Genomic DNA, 15291 nt, shown 5'->3' with positions numbered 1-15291 from the left:
GTAGAAGCAATGAAAATAAATGTCCTGAATACAAAAGCTCATTTGGTAAAATTCGAGATACTATAACTCTGGGAGAATTGATGAGTTCATTAAGTAACTGAAGATTCAAAAAGATATTTACAATCTAGAGTGAAGAGCTACAAACTGGCTTCAGTAGTGTAAGTGGAAATTCTGCAGTTGGTTTTTAAATTAGCTTGTGCAAATACAGGAGGGTGACTTGATCTAATAGCAAACGATGACATGAAAAATTAATTGATGGTGTCTCCATTTGACTAAGAAGGCTTAGGAGGCTTTGAAAAGCCAAGAATTTGAGGTTATCAATGTGGGTTCTCAGGGGTTTGCAGAATTCTAGCCTAACAACTATTATACCAATTCTTTCTAAAGATGCAAAGGGAAGGAATAGTGGGTGGTGTGATTGTTGAGGCAACTTAATCTATACTGTTCTTTATAATATTTTAATGTCCTTTATTTGCAAACCTTGCTATTTAAGCTATAATTGGAAACCAGTTCTCTGTGACCTATCTCAAAACTGACTATACGAAAGGATGTGGCTACAAATGAGGCTCATGAACCTCCCCAACCACCTGGGAATTTTTTTTTTTTTTTTTTAATGGAGTCTTGCTCTGTCACCCAAGCTGGAGTGCAGTAGCGCCATCTCAGCTCACTTCAACCTCCGTCTCCCAGGTTCAAGCGATTCTCGTGCCTCAACGTCCTGAGTAGCTGGGATTACAGGTGTGTGCCACCATGCCTGGCTAATTTTTGTATTTTTGGTAGAGATGGGGTTTCACCATGTTGGCCAGGCTGGTCTTGAACTCCTGACCTCAAATGATTTGCCTGCCTCGGCCTCCCAAAGTTCTGGGATTATAGGCATGAGCCACCATGCCCGGCCTGGAAAAACTTTTTAGAAGTGTCCCCACAGAAATTCCAATTTATTAAGTCTGGACAGGGGATGAGAGGTCAATGAATCATTTTGATGATAGCTAGATTTGAAACCACTGAACTGCGTAGGAAACTAGTCATCAGTTGGTTTGGAGGTGACTGGTTCCCATCCAAAACTCCTACAGAGAGATAGAACTTTTTTCCTTGTGCTTCACAAGCATTCAGAACCATTAGATTGGGCCTGCAGTGGGTATGACAAATTTATGTGCTTGAATCTGTGGCTAATTATGATTTACTAGTGGCATTTGTTGGTATTGGATATAAAAATGTAGAAAGATCTGCTTAGACTTATAAAACTCATTTTCTTAAAACAATTCAGTTTTCAAAATAAATTGATCAGTATGTATCTATTCTTTTTAATATTTTCAAATGAATCATCATTGATAAGCAATAGCTATGTGTAATGATGCTGTGGATGTTATGAAGAGAGATGAATAAAGTAATAAGAGGTGGTTTGGAACTAACCCAGAGAACCTACATTTTAAAAAATGAACAAATAATTTATCATCTGTATTCTTTAGGTTTAATTTTATTAGTCGTCGTATTTGAGTTATGACTGATATACCATGAAGTCCATCCTGTATAAGTGTATTGTTTGATGAGTTTTAGTAAATCTGTACCGCTGCGTAAGAACCATCACAGTTCTAGAACGCTTCCATTTTCTGACAGCAAAGTCCCCTCCTGCCTATGTACAGTCCCACAGCCTCCGTGAATCTCTGATCTACTTTCTGTCTCTATTATTTTTGCCTTTTCTAGAAATTCCCTATAAATGGAATCATAAAACCTTCAGGCTTTCGTGATTGGCTTCTTTCACTCAGCGTAACATCTGTGAGGATGATCCTATTCCTCATATGGGAATATAATCAGTCACTCCTTATTTTTTGCTCTTGCATTTCTGTCTGTGATCCATTTACTAATCAATTTTTTGTGTATCATGTGAAGTAAGACTCTAAGTTTATGTATTTATGTATGTATGTATGTATGTATGTATGTATGTATGTATGTATGTATGTATTTTTGCATCTGGATAACCGTTGTCCCAATACTATTTAAAAAGACCATCTTTCCCCATTGAGTTACCTGGGCACCCTTGTTAGAAATCAATTGACCATAAGTGTACAGATTTATTTGTGCATTCTCTCTTCTAGTCCATCAATCTTTATGTCTATCCCCATAGAAAGCGTTAAGTATTAATTTATGAAAACTTTGTTTCAGTTATGTAAAGTAGGCTACTGTGTAAAATGTATTTCTTACTGAGGATTATGGTAAAAATATTTTTTAAACGACATTTGTCTAGGGAATGCCAGATAATATCCACAGTAAGACACAAAAAAGAGTCCTAGAATAAATAGGCTGTTGGAAACCCATAAAGATTGCAGAACAAGGTACACCCTCATGCTTTGCAGAAGGGGAAACTGAGGATTATGGAGAGAAAGTAACCTTCCCAAAGTTATGACAGAATGCAAGACTGGAGGACCCCTGCCTGGAAGACCCCATCTTCCCACTGCACCTCCCAGCTGCTTCTACCTCCCTCCACCAAGTTCCTGCTGGCAGCAGCTGGCAGAGCCCATGGGGGCACAGGGCTGGGCAGCAGCCCACTGGTGCGCCTGTCTTAACCCCTCTCCTCAGCCTCCTCTCTGAATCTCACTGAAAACAGTCTCCCCAGACACTGCAGAGCCCTGCCAGGTCCAGATGACAGTTCCCTGGGCTCCTGCCCCTTCCTTCTTCAGAGATGAAGGAGCTGGCTTTTCTTCAAGGACTTTTCTCAGAATGGAAAAAAGAAAGCAGTGCCACTGACATCAAATGGCTCTTACACAATGGTGGTGTCTTGCTCAGAATTGTGTAAATAACTGGGGAACATATGAATTAAATTTCCCTCAACTTCCCCAGGAATGTAATAAGTCAGGACTGTGGAGAAAGGCTCCAGAGCCAGGAGGCTGGGACTCAAGTTCAGAGAAGGGTGGGTGGGGCTCAGGCTGAAGTGCTGGCTGCCAAAGCAGAGGGAAGGGAAAGAAGGAGTGAGGGAATTTCCCCAAAGTCTAGAACAAACAAGCTGAGAGGGGAGAATTGACCAAATTTAGTCAATTCCGGTGTGGGGGGGATGTTCCTGGGTAATCTGGGCAACTAGATAAGTTGAAGGTTGCCTGTGGTTGTGTTTGTCAACACACAGGTGATTTAGTGGAAAGTTACGTGGACGATGAAAAAGAATGGTTAACATTCATGAAGCATTCAAGTCAATGGCTGACTCTACACTAAGCAGCTTACACACTGTGTCTTCATGAAGTAGGCATTATTCCCCATTCATACATGGTGACTGTACGTCATACCAGTACCTGAGTTACACGGACACCCAAACTGCCTGAGGCCTGGAATCAGACTCTTGCTCTATCCACTAGGTTGCTTTATAACCTCCTGGGCTCTGTCACTGCCTACAAGCTTTACGACTTCCAGCAGATTAACTTTTCTGAGCTTTAGGAATTTTTACCAGTAAAAGAAGTTATGCTAGGTATTCCCCAAAAGATTTTGAGGTTCAGATAAAATAGCAAGTTGAAATGCAGGTTGCTTCATGAGTCTCAAACACCAACCTAATCGCTATTAGTAGTGGTCATGGCCTCTGACATTCACGAGGCCAGCCACTTAGAGAGTTGACATTTAGTTCTCAGCACCATTACTCACCAATGTAACTAATGTTTTATTGTTGCTAATTCCGGAACCATTACACCATGGAGCCAGAAGTTAAAAAGAATTTAACTGAAGACCAAAACATGCTCAGTAGCAAATGCCTGTTTTATAAATAATTTCTGTTCCTAATTCTAACTTGGAAATTAAACAAAACACTTCTGAACAACCAGTGGATCAAAGAAGATATCCAAAAGTATCTTGAGAGTAGTGAAAATGGAAACACACGTAACTAAATGTGTGGACTTCAACAAAAGTGGTCCTAAGAGGGAAGTTTATAGTAATAAGTGCCAACATTACTTATTTTAATACAGAAAAATTAAATTATTAAAATACAGAAAAAAGAAAAGTCTCAAATTAACAACCTAACTGTATACCTCAAGGAAGTAGAAAAAAAGAACGAACTGAGCCCAATGTTAACAGAAGGAACTAAAGATTACTTCTGAATACGTAAAACAGAGACTAGAAAGACAATATAAAAAATCAACAAAACTAAGAGGTCTTTTTAAAAAAGGATAAAATTAACAAACTCTTAGCTGGACTATCTAAGAAAAAATAAAGAGAAAACTCAAATAAATAAAATTATAAATGAAAAAGAAGACATTACAAGTGATACCATAGAAATTCAAAGAATGTATTTTATGTCAACAAATTGGATAATCTGGAATAAGTGGATAAATCCCTAAAAACATACAACCTATCACGAAGAAATAGAAAATCTGAACAGTCCAATAATGAGTAAGGAGACTGAGTGAGTAACGAAAACCTTCCCAATAAAGAAAAGCTCAAGATGAGATGGTTTCATGGCTAAATTCCAACAAACATTTAAAGACGAACTAAAACCAATCCTACTCAAACTCTTCAAAAAAAAAAAAAAAAGATGAAGAGGAGAGAAAACTTCCTAATTCATTTTATGAAGTCAGCATCACCCTCATGCAAAAGCCAGACGAGGATACTACAAGAAAGGAAAATTAAAGGAAAATATCCCAGATAAACATAAATGGGAAAATGTAATAAAATAAATATAGCAAACTGAATTCAACGGCATATTTAAAAAATCATTAATCAGGATGAAATGGGATTTACCCCTGGGATGCAATGATGGTTTAACATATGCAAATCAGTAAATATGATATACTACATTAACAAAATTTAGAAGAAAAACTGTATGATCATCTCAACGGATGCAGCAAAAGCGTTTGACAAAATTCAGCATCCTTTCATGATTAAAAAAATTCTCAAGAAATTAACTATAAAAGAAATGTAATTCAACACAATGAAAACCATATACAACAAGCCCACAGCTAACATTATACTCAATTGTGAAAAGCTGAAAGCTTTTTCTCTAAGATAAGGAGTAACACAAGAGTGCCCACTCTGGCCACTTCTGTTCAGCACAATACTGGAAATCCTAGCCAGCGCAATTAGAAAAAAACATAAAAATAAAGGACATCCCATTCAGAAAGAAAGAAGTTAAATTGTCTCTGTTTACAGAGATATGATTTTATAAACAGAAAGCTCTAAAAACACCATCAAAACAGTTAAAACTGATAAACAAATTCAGTAAAGTTTCAGAATACAAAGTCAACATACAAAGATCAGTAGCATTCCTGTACATTGACAACAAACTAGCCAACCCCCGCCCCCGCCAACAGCAACAACAAAAAACAAAACTGAGAGGCCAGGCACAGTGGCTCATGCTCCCAGCACTCTGGGAGGCCAAGGCAGGCAGATCACCTAAGATCGGGAGTTTGAGACCAGCCTGGTCAACATGGTGAAACTCTGCCTCTACTTAAAACACAAAAAAATTAGCCAGACATGGTGGTGGGTGACTGTAGTCCCAGCTACTTTGGGAGGCTGAGGCGGGAGAATCACTTGAAGCCAGGAGGCAAAGGCTACAGTGAGCCGAGATCGCACCACTGCACTCCAGCCTGGGTGGCAGAGTGAAACTCCGTCTCAAAAAAAATGAAAGAAAGAAACTGAGAAAATTCCATTTACAATCCCATAAAAATATTAAAATACAGTCATATGGTGCTTAATGACAGGGATATGTTCTGAGAAATGTGTTATGTGATTTTGTCATTGTGCAAACATCATGGAGTGTACTTAGACAAACCTTAATAGTACAACCTAATACACACCTAGGCTATATGGTATAGCCTATTGCCCCTAGGATACAAAACCAAACAGCATGTTACTGTACTGAATACTATAGGCAGTTGTAACGCAATGTGTATCTAAGCATCTCTAATCATAGAAAAGTTAATGTGCTGCGCTGCAATGCTAAGACGGCTAAGACATCACTAGCTGATAGGAAATTGTATATGCGGTCCATCATTAATTGAAACATCGTTATACAGAACATGACTTTACTTAAGAATAAATTTAACCGAGGAAGCAAAAGTTCTATATACTAAAAACCACAAGACATTGAGAAAGAAATTGAAGACATAAATAGATGTCTCATGTTCATGGATTGGAATAATTAATATTGTTAAAATGCCCATGTTAACCAAATTGATCTACAGATTCAGTCCAATTCCTATCAAAATTCCAATGGCATTATTCACAGAAATAAAACAAACCATTCTAAAATTTGTAAGGATCCATAAAAGACCACAAATACCTAAAGCAATCTGGAGAAAAAAGAGTAAAGCTAGAGGCATCACACTTCCCGACTTCAAACTATAATAAAAGTAAATAATTAAAGCTATAGTGATCAAAACAGCATGGTACTGGCATAAACACAGACACATAGACCAATGAAACTGAATAGAAAACCCAGAAATAAACCCATGCATATACAGGCAATCTTTAGCAAGGATGGTAAGAGTTCACAATAGGGAAAGGTTAGGCTCTTCAATAAATGGTGTTGAGAAAACTGCACATCCTCATGCAAAAGAATGAAATTGGACTCTTACCTTATACCATATAAGAAATTTGAAGTGGATTAAAGACAAATGTAAGATCTGAAACTGTAAATCTCCCAAAAGAAAACACAGAGGGAAAGCTCATTGGCATTGGCCTTGGCAATAATGTTTTGGGTATGATCGATACCAAAAGCACAGACGACAAAAACAAAAATAAAAAGGTGGGACTACATCAAACTGAAAAGCTTCTGCACAAAAAAAGGAACAATCAACAAAATAAAAAGGCAACCGACAGAGAAGACGATATTTGTAAATCATGTATCTGCAAAGGAGTTAATATTGCAAGATACATATATAAGAAACTCATAACACTCAATAGAAACAACAACAACAAAATGACGTGATGGAAAAACGGGCAAAGAACCCGAATAAACATTTTCCAAAGAGCACATACGAATGGCCAACGTGTATATGAAAAAGTGCTCAACATCATTAATCATCAAGAAAACTCAAATCAAAACTGTAATATTACCTCACACCTGTTAGAATGGCTTAAAAAATAACAAGTGTTGACGAGGATGTGGAGAAAAGGGAACTCTTGTACACGGTTGGTGGGAATGTAAATTTATACAGCCATTATTGAAAATGGTATGAAGATTCCTCAAAGAATTAGGAATAGAACTACTATAGCATCCAGGCAATCCACTTTGGGGTACATATTCAAAGGAAACAAAATTAGTATCTCAAATATCTTCACCCTCGTGTTCATTACAGCATTATTCACAATAGCAAGATATGGAAACAAGCTAAGTGTCTGTTGATGAATGATACACACACACAAACACACACACAAATGGAATATTATTCAGCCTTTACAAAGAAGAAAATTCTGTCATTGGTGACAACATAGATGAACACAAAGGGCACTGTGTTAAGTGAAAGAAGCTGGGCACAGAAAGACAAATACCATGTAATCGCATTAACATTCTACTCTCAAATTCTATGAGTTCAACTTACTTAAAAAGTAAGGGGCTGGTAGGTGGGAGTGGGGATGTAGAGGTACTGGTTAAAGGATACAAAATTTTAGTTAGATAAGAGGAGTAAGTTCAAGAGCTCTATTGTACAACATGGTGACAACAGTTAATAACAATGTATTGGATTTTTGAAAATTGCCGAGAGTAAATTTTAAGGGTTTTTACCACAGAAAAAGTATGTGAGGTAATAGTATACATATGTTAATTAGCTTGATTTAGCCATTCTACAATGTATACATATTTCAAAATATCATGTTGTACACCATAGACATGTACAATTTTCATCAATTACAAAGTAATTAATTTAAAAAATAAATTAAATGTTTACACATTAAAAAAAAATACCTTAGGATTAGCCAGCTTCCCTGAGATGGTCTTTTGTGAATAAGTATTTTTATTTTTAAAATCCTACTTTTAAAAAAGCCATTGTCATTCAGATTTGCTGTGTTGTGACAGCTGGAGTGTTTTAACTTGCCCTGTGCTTTGTCCAGAGAAGCCAATGGACCACCCAGCCCCTGTGCTCCATGCCCATGACCGTCAGGAAAGACGGGCTCTGGCTGAGGACCCAGAAGGTCTTTCCAGCTCTTTTCCGAGTGGCCTTATCTGACATTTTTCCTGAGCCCAAGGAGGGCATGAGAATCAGAAGACCTGGGTACTTGGGTGTTGTTAGCTCCCTGACTCACCCTCCAGTCTCTCACCCACTCCTTCCCATCTCCCATACTACTATCAAACAGGTGAATTATTATGTTATTATTATTATTATTATTATTATTATTATTATTATTATTATTTTGAGACAGAGTCTCGCTCTGTCGCCCAAGCTAGAGTGCAATGGTGTGATCTCGCTCACTGCAAACTCCACCTCCCAGGTTCAGGCAATTCTCCTGCCTCAGCCTAGCGAGTAGCTGGAACTACAAACACCCACGCCCGACTAATTTTTTGTATTTTTAGTAGAGACGGGGTTTCACCATTTAGCCAGGATGGTCTCGATGTCCTGACCTCGTGATCTGCCCGCCTTGGCCTCCCAAAGTGCTGGGATGACAGGTGTGAGCCACCGTGCTCGGCCAAACAGGTGAATTTTAAAAATCACTCTGGCCATATCATTTTCTGTTTTAAAAAATTTTTGTGTAGCCCCATTGCCTAAAAATGTTGCAGTCCTCGGCCCTGGCCCACTGTCAAGATTCTGGATTGGTTGGTCTGGGGGATGTGGCAGAAGTTTGAGTTCTTAAAGTTGCCCACGTGACTCTAATGTCCAACCAGAGTTGAGAAGCACTGACCCATGCCATTAATTTTCAACACTGGTCTGGCAGGGGAGGCTCTTTACACTCTGACCCCTGCTTGACGCCCACTCCCCTTGTCTTCCCCATCTCGGTAAATGGGGCCAATTCTTATGCAGAAATTCTGATACTTATCTTTGCTTTCCACCTCTCCCTAATTCCTCACTCTCATTTTATGGCCAGGTTCAGGCTTTTCTTCTTACAAAACATCTCGTCTTTGCCTTTGTTCACTTGATTCCATGTCCACCGTCCCCACTCTGCTCTATCAAGTCATACCCAGGGCCTCTTTATGACCTCCATGGGCCTCTTCATCCATCAAAAAACATTAAAAAGTATATATTTAGTGCTATGCTGGTATAAAAGCAGATATAATCCAAGCTGGATTTATTATTTTTTATTCTCATTTTTAAAGAAATCAAAATTAAAACATTTTCATGGGCCCCTAATGGTGCTGTGGCCCCAGGCTCTGTGCTCACTGTGCCTGTTAGTATAAGTGGCCCTGGGTCCTGGCCACTGCCACAGCCTCCCAGCTGGTTTCCCTGTCTCCCCATCCTCCAAGTCCGTTCTCCTCATAATACAGAGAGAGACCTTTTATAACGGTGAATTACATTGTTCCACACTCCCGCTAATACTGCATCAGTGATTTCCTGTTGTACTAAGAATACAACCAAAACCCTGACCATGGCTTACAAGGCCAGGCATCAAAAGCTTTGTTGTATTATAAATAAGAATAAAGCCTCTTACTGTTGTACCCCCCACATAAGTAACTGTTAATGTTTGAATCTTTAAATTGAAGTGTGAGTAGTCATTTGATTTGTGGGTGGGGAATTGAGCAGAGACATTTAGACTAAAGAAATAGGTTTGTCAGTGATCAGTAGTTAACAATTTTTAAGTCTATAGTGGTAGAGTGTATGCAACATATTCAGGAATGATGGTTGAAGCTGAGCTTCAGAGCTTCAGGCCTCAGGAGGACCATCAGCCTCCTGAAATTATATGCCAAGTTTTGAGAATATATGTTGTATTTAAGTTTTTCTTGGAAGAAGCTACTTTCCACAAATAAGTATTAAGTTCCTACTATGTACAAAACAAAGGCACTATCCTTGGTACTAAGACTACAACAGTAAATAGGGAATGTAAAAATGCTTTCCACTTGGAGATTATATTATTCTAGTCGGGTAAAAAGCAAGCAATAAACCAATAAGTAATCAAAATAAATAGCCTCTTAGCTAGTTGTCAGTGCCATGAAGGAAAATAAAATAGCTTATGAAGATAATGAGTGGGGATAGGAATAGAGGGTGTATCCTTAAACAACGTAGTCACAAAGGACTTTGCTGAAAAGTTGACATTTTTAGAAAGAACTGAAGGAGGTGAAGGAGTGAACTATGAGATTTTATTTGGGAGTGTCCCAGACAGAGGGAATCTAACTATCATTAGATCCTCAATAATTTACCAGAAGATGAAGTACTGCTCCTTTGAAGTAAGAAGAGAGTCAAGAAAGGCAGAAAAAGAGTCATCTAAGGAGTGCTGGTGACTGGTTGTGGAATTCAAGGAAGATGTAAGGCCAAGAGATTCTGATAGACTGGTATAAAATGAAGTAGTGGCAAAAAAACTAGATGAGGTGGAAATCTAGACAGAAGTTCATTGAAGGAATGCAAGACCTAGAAAGATAGAAGACTGTGGTTAGAGAGTGGGTTGTAAGAATTTCAGATTTCAGAGGTAGACATGGCTACGGGTATAATAGATGGCTAAGGTGAAGTGGAGGAAGTCATCTTTGAAGGTGAAGAGGTCAAGGAACTGAGAGCCCAGTATGCCCAGGGCACCAGGAGCAATTGTGAAGGAGAGGTAAGCAATGGTGACACATCCCCAAGAAAAAAGAATGAAGGATTGGATAAAGAGGTTGAAAGGTGACAGTAACAGAGATGAGTAAATATGGAATAGCCAGAGTGGAAGAAGAGCAGAAGAATTTGGAAAAAGAGTGGAAAAGTAATGGTCATGAAACATCAGTAAGGAGTTAGGGAAGCGAGAACCCTGATCCTCCCATGATCAGAGTCCTGCTCCCCAGATGGTGGGACCATGCCATGTGGTCCGTTTGCTTCATATGGCCTACTTTCTCATATCCTGTGGTTGAGTATGCTTGGTCCATGTGGCTGTAGCATCGGAAAAACCTCTAGGAAAGGGGAGACAACATGAATGGATAGAACTATAATTGGGCTGGGTGCAGTGGGATATGCCTGAAGTCCTAGGAGGTGGAGTCCAGCCTAGACAACATAATGAGACCCCATTACTAAAAAGGAAGGAAAGAAAGGAAAGAGAGAGAGAGGGAGGGGGAGAGAGAGAGAGAAAAGGAAGAAGGAAGGAAGGAAGGAAGGAAGGAAGGAAGGGAGGGAAGGGAAGGAAGGAAGGAAGAAAGGAAAGGAGAAGGGAAAGAAGGAAGGGAGGAAGAAAGAAAGAATGAAAGAAAGAAAAAGGAAGGAAGAAAGAAAGAGAAAGAGGAAAGAAGAAAGAAAGAAAGAAAGAAAGAAAGAAAGAAAGAAAGAAAGAAAGAAAGAAAGAAAGAAAGAGAAAGAAAAGAAAGAAAGAGGAGGTGGAGAGGAGGGAGGGAAGGAAGGGAGGGAGGGAGGGAGAGAGGAAGGAAGGAAGGAAGGAAGGATAAAGAAAAGGAGAGAAAAGAAAAGAAAGAGAAAAAGAGGGAGGGAGGGAAAGAGAGGAAGAAGGAAAGAAAAGAACTATAATTAATATAAAATAAACTTAGGTGAGCAAAGGTAAAGGAGGTATGGATGAGTATATTAATTTGCTAGATTGATATAACAAGACACCACAGACTAGATGGCTTAACAGAAATCTATGAAGTTTATTTTCTTACAATTCTGTAGTCTAGAAGACTAAGATCAACGAGTTGGCAAGTTTGGTTTCTTCTGAGGCTTCTCTCTGTGGCCTGCAGATGTGTCTTCTCCCTGTGTCTTCACATGGTCTTCCCTCTGTGTCTGTGCCCTGATCTCCTTTTATAAGGACACCTTTCATATTGGATTAGAGCCCACACAAACCATCCCACTTTAACTTATTCACCTTTTTAAAGATTCTATCTTCACATTCAGTCACAGTCTGAGGTAGTGGTGGGCGAGGACTTCAACATATGAACTTGGGGAAGAGACAATCCAACCGATAACAGATGGTATATGTATGAAGTGCTTAAGAACTCGGGGAGCCCGAGGCTGGTGGATCACCTGAGGTCAGGAATTCAAGACCAGCCTGGCCAACATGGTGAAACCCCGTCTCTACAAAAATTGGCCAGGCATGATGGCGGGTGCCTGTAATCCCGACTACTCAGGAGGTTGAGGCAGGAGAATCGCTTGAACCCGGGAGGTGGAAGTTGCAGTGAGCTGAGATCACGTCATTGCACTCCAGTCTGGGTGACAGAGTGAGACTTCATTAAAAAAACAACAACAAAAAAAAAACCACAAAACAAAAAACCTCCAGAATTCTTCCTAATACCTCACCCATGCTCCTGCAAGATTACCATGGGGAAAATAACCAAAGAGGAAACCAGATATCCTGTGTTACCAGCTAGGCTATTACCTGATTTCATAGCACTGGACTCTTCAGGAATTCTGGGTTAAATGACAGGGCTTCCTTTGATTTAAGTGGGGCATCCCTAGCTCCTGCCAGAGCTTAAATCCTAATCTTGGTCTCCTATCACCCTTTGTCCAAGTGCATGGAGAAAGAAAGACAAAGCCAGAATGATTTAAAGGAGGCTGGTCCCAAGCTGTTTTTTCACTGTATGAAATAGGGCAGAAAGCAGGAGAAGTTAATGTGTAATATGGCCTGTTGATGACACTTTCACTGCCCCCTAATAAACAGACTCTGGTCTGGATAAAAATGAAGAAGAGGGTGGGAAGCAGGTTGGGCTGAGAGGCTGGAAAATGGAGAGAGGTGTCCTTTCTTACTTCGTGACTAAAGTAGGTTCTAGAAGTGATCATCCTAATGGCAGCTGAGAAAGTGTGAGGATTTTGTTCTTCAGGAGAAAAAACATTTCAGTGTACCTTTATTTGGAAATACCATGTGCTAGAAAGTTTCTTTTTAGGGCACTTACTCTCAAATAGAATGGTCAACAACCTAATATAAAAGGATATGAGCATGGCTAAGATATGGAATGAATTTAAGGGTCCATCAATGGATGAATGGATAAAGAAAGGGTGGTGTGGTATATATACACAGTGGAATACTACTCAGCCTTCAAAAAGAAGGAAATCCTGTTTATTTGTGACAGCATGGATAAACATGGAAAACATTATGTTAAGTGAAATAAGCTAGGCACAGAAAGACAAATCTCACATGACATCACTTACATGCATGTCTTAGTCCATGTAGTGTTGCTATAAAGAAATATTAGAGACTGAGTAATTTATAAATACAAAGGGTTTATTTGGCTTGCAATTCTGATATTTGGAAAAGTTCAAGATTAGGCACCTGGTGAGGTCCTCAGGCTGCTTCCACTCATGGCAGAAAGTGAAGAGGAGCTGGCATGTGCTGAGATCAATCACTTGAAGAGAAAGGAAGTGGGGGTGGAAGGGCATGACAGGCTCTTTTTTTTTTTTTCTTTTTGAGACAGAGTCTCGCTGTTGTCACCCGAGCTAGAGTGCAATGGCTGCAACCTCCGCCTCCCGGGTTCCAGCAATTCTCCTGCCTCAGACTCCTGAATAGCTGAGATTACAGACGCCCATCATGACCGGCTAATTTTTGTATTTTTAGTAAAGACGGGTTTCACCATGTTGGCCATGCTGGTCTCAAACTCCTGACCTCAGGTGATCCACCCTCCTCGGCCTCCCAAAGTGCTGGGGTTACAGGCATGAGCCACCATGCCCAGCCGCCAGACTCTTTTTAAGACCCACTCTCATGAGAACCAACAGAGTTAGAACTCACTCATTCCCGAGGGAGGGCATTGATCTATTCATGAGGGATCCACCCCCAGGACCCAAACACCTCCCAGTAGGCTCCACCTCCAACACTGAGGATCAAACTTCAACATCAGGTTTGGAGGGGACAAACATCCAAAAAAGTTGAACTCATAGAAGTAAAGAGAAGTAAAGAGGTTGCTAGGGTGTGGGGGGAGGTAATGTGGTGGGGAGATATTGGTCAAAGGATACAACATTTCAGTTAGGAATGCATTCAAGAGGTTTATTGTACAACTATAGTAAATAACAATATATTGTATTCTTGAAAATTGCGGAGATTAGTTTTTTTTAAATGTTCTCAGTGCAAAAAAAAGTATGTGAAGTAATGCATATATTAATTAGCTTGATTTATCCTTTCTACAACGTATAGTTCAAAACATCATGTTGTACACAATCAATGTGTACAATTTTTATTTGTCAATTTAAATAAACAAATGTTAAAAAGAAAAAAAAGAGCATGAGTACAGGGAAATCCGTGTTCATGATCCCAGCCTCACCTACCTTCTGTGTGACCCTGGGCAAGGTATTTCTCTCCTCTTGGACTCAGTTACCTCCTCTCAATATTGCTAAGTTTATGAGTAAAGTAAAGATGATAATGTTTGACTTTTTTGTTGTTTTCAGGATGAAATGAGTATTAAAGGAGAAACATTCTTTTTGGGAATAACGTCTTGTTTCATACCAGAGTGCACCCCCTTTTTAAAACTCCTTTGAGAGCCTCTAAAACTATAATCCAGTCTTAATAATAATGTGATAGGTATAGTTCCACACAGTGAAACAGAGATGTCATAAACTGAGTAGAAGTGTGCTTTAAACACACAAACACACACACACACACACACAACACCAAATCCACCTCAACATTGTGAATTAGAAATCCAAAGCCCAAGGAAGACCAAAAGTTCAAGGTTTCGCATTGGGTTAGGGCAGAAATTGGCCTCTGTCTCAGGCATCACAACTCACACTCCAGTCCTCTCCCACCTTGCTGGGATGCTTTCACTGAGTCTACTCTCCAGAGCAATGTTTCTATATTAGGAAGGATCTCCAGAGAAATAGAACCAGTAGGAAATAAATACATTTATAAGAGGGGATTTATTATAGAAATTGGCTCACATGAGAATGGAAGACAAGAAGTTCCAGGATATGTCATCTGCAAGCTGTAAAACCAAGACAGCCAGAGCTGCAATTCAGTTCAAGTCCAAAGGCCTAAGACCCAAAGGTCTAAGTCCAAGGCTGAAGGCCTGAGAGCTTGGGAGGGTGGGATAGGCATGTAACCACTGGTGTAAGACCCAGAGTCCAAAGGTCCAAGAACCAGGAGCTCTGATGTCTGACGACAGGAAAGGACAGATGTCCCAGCTCCAGAAGAGACAGCAAACGCACCCTGCCTCTGCTTTCTTGTTCCACCAAAGCCCTCAATGGATCGAATGATGCCCACGACATTGATGACGGCAGATCATCCATACTCAGCCCACTGATTCAAATGATGATTTCTTCCAGAAACGTCCTCACAGACACATCTAGAAATAATATTTTACCAGCTATC

The sequence above is a fragment of the Hylobates moloch genome, unplaced genomic scaffold, assembly GCF_009828535.3.
Source record: "Hylobates moloch isolate HMO894 unplaced genomic scaffold, HMol_V3 SCAFFOLD_13, whole genome shotgun sequence".
Taxonomy (NCBI): Eukaryota; Metazoa; Chordata; class Mammalia; order Primates; family Hylobatidae; genus Hylobates; species Hylobates moloch.
This window is presented reverse-complemented; position numbering follows the sequence as displayed.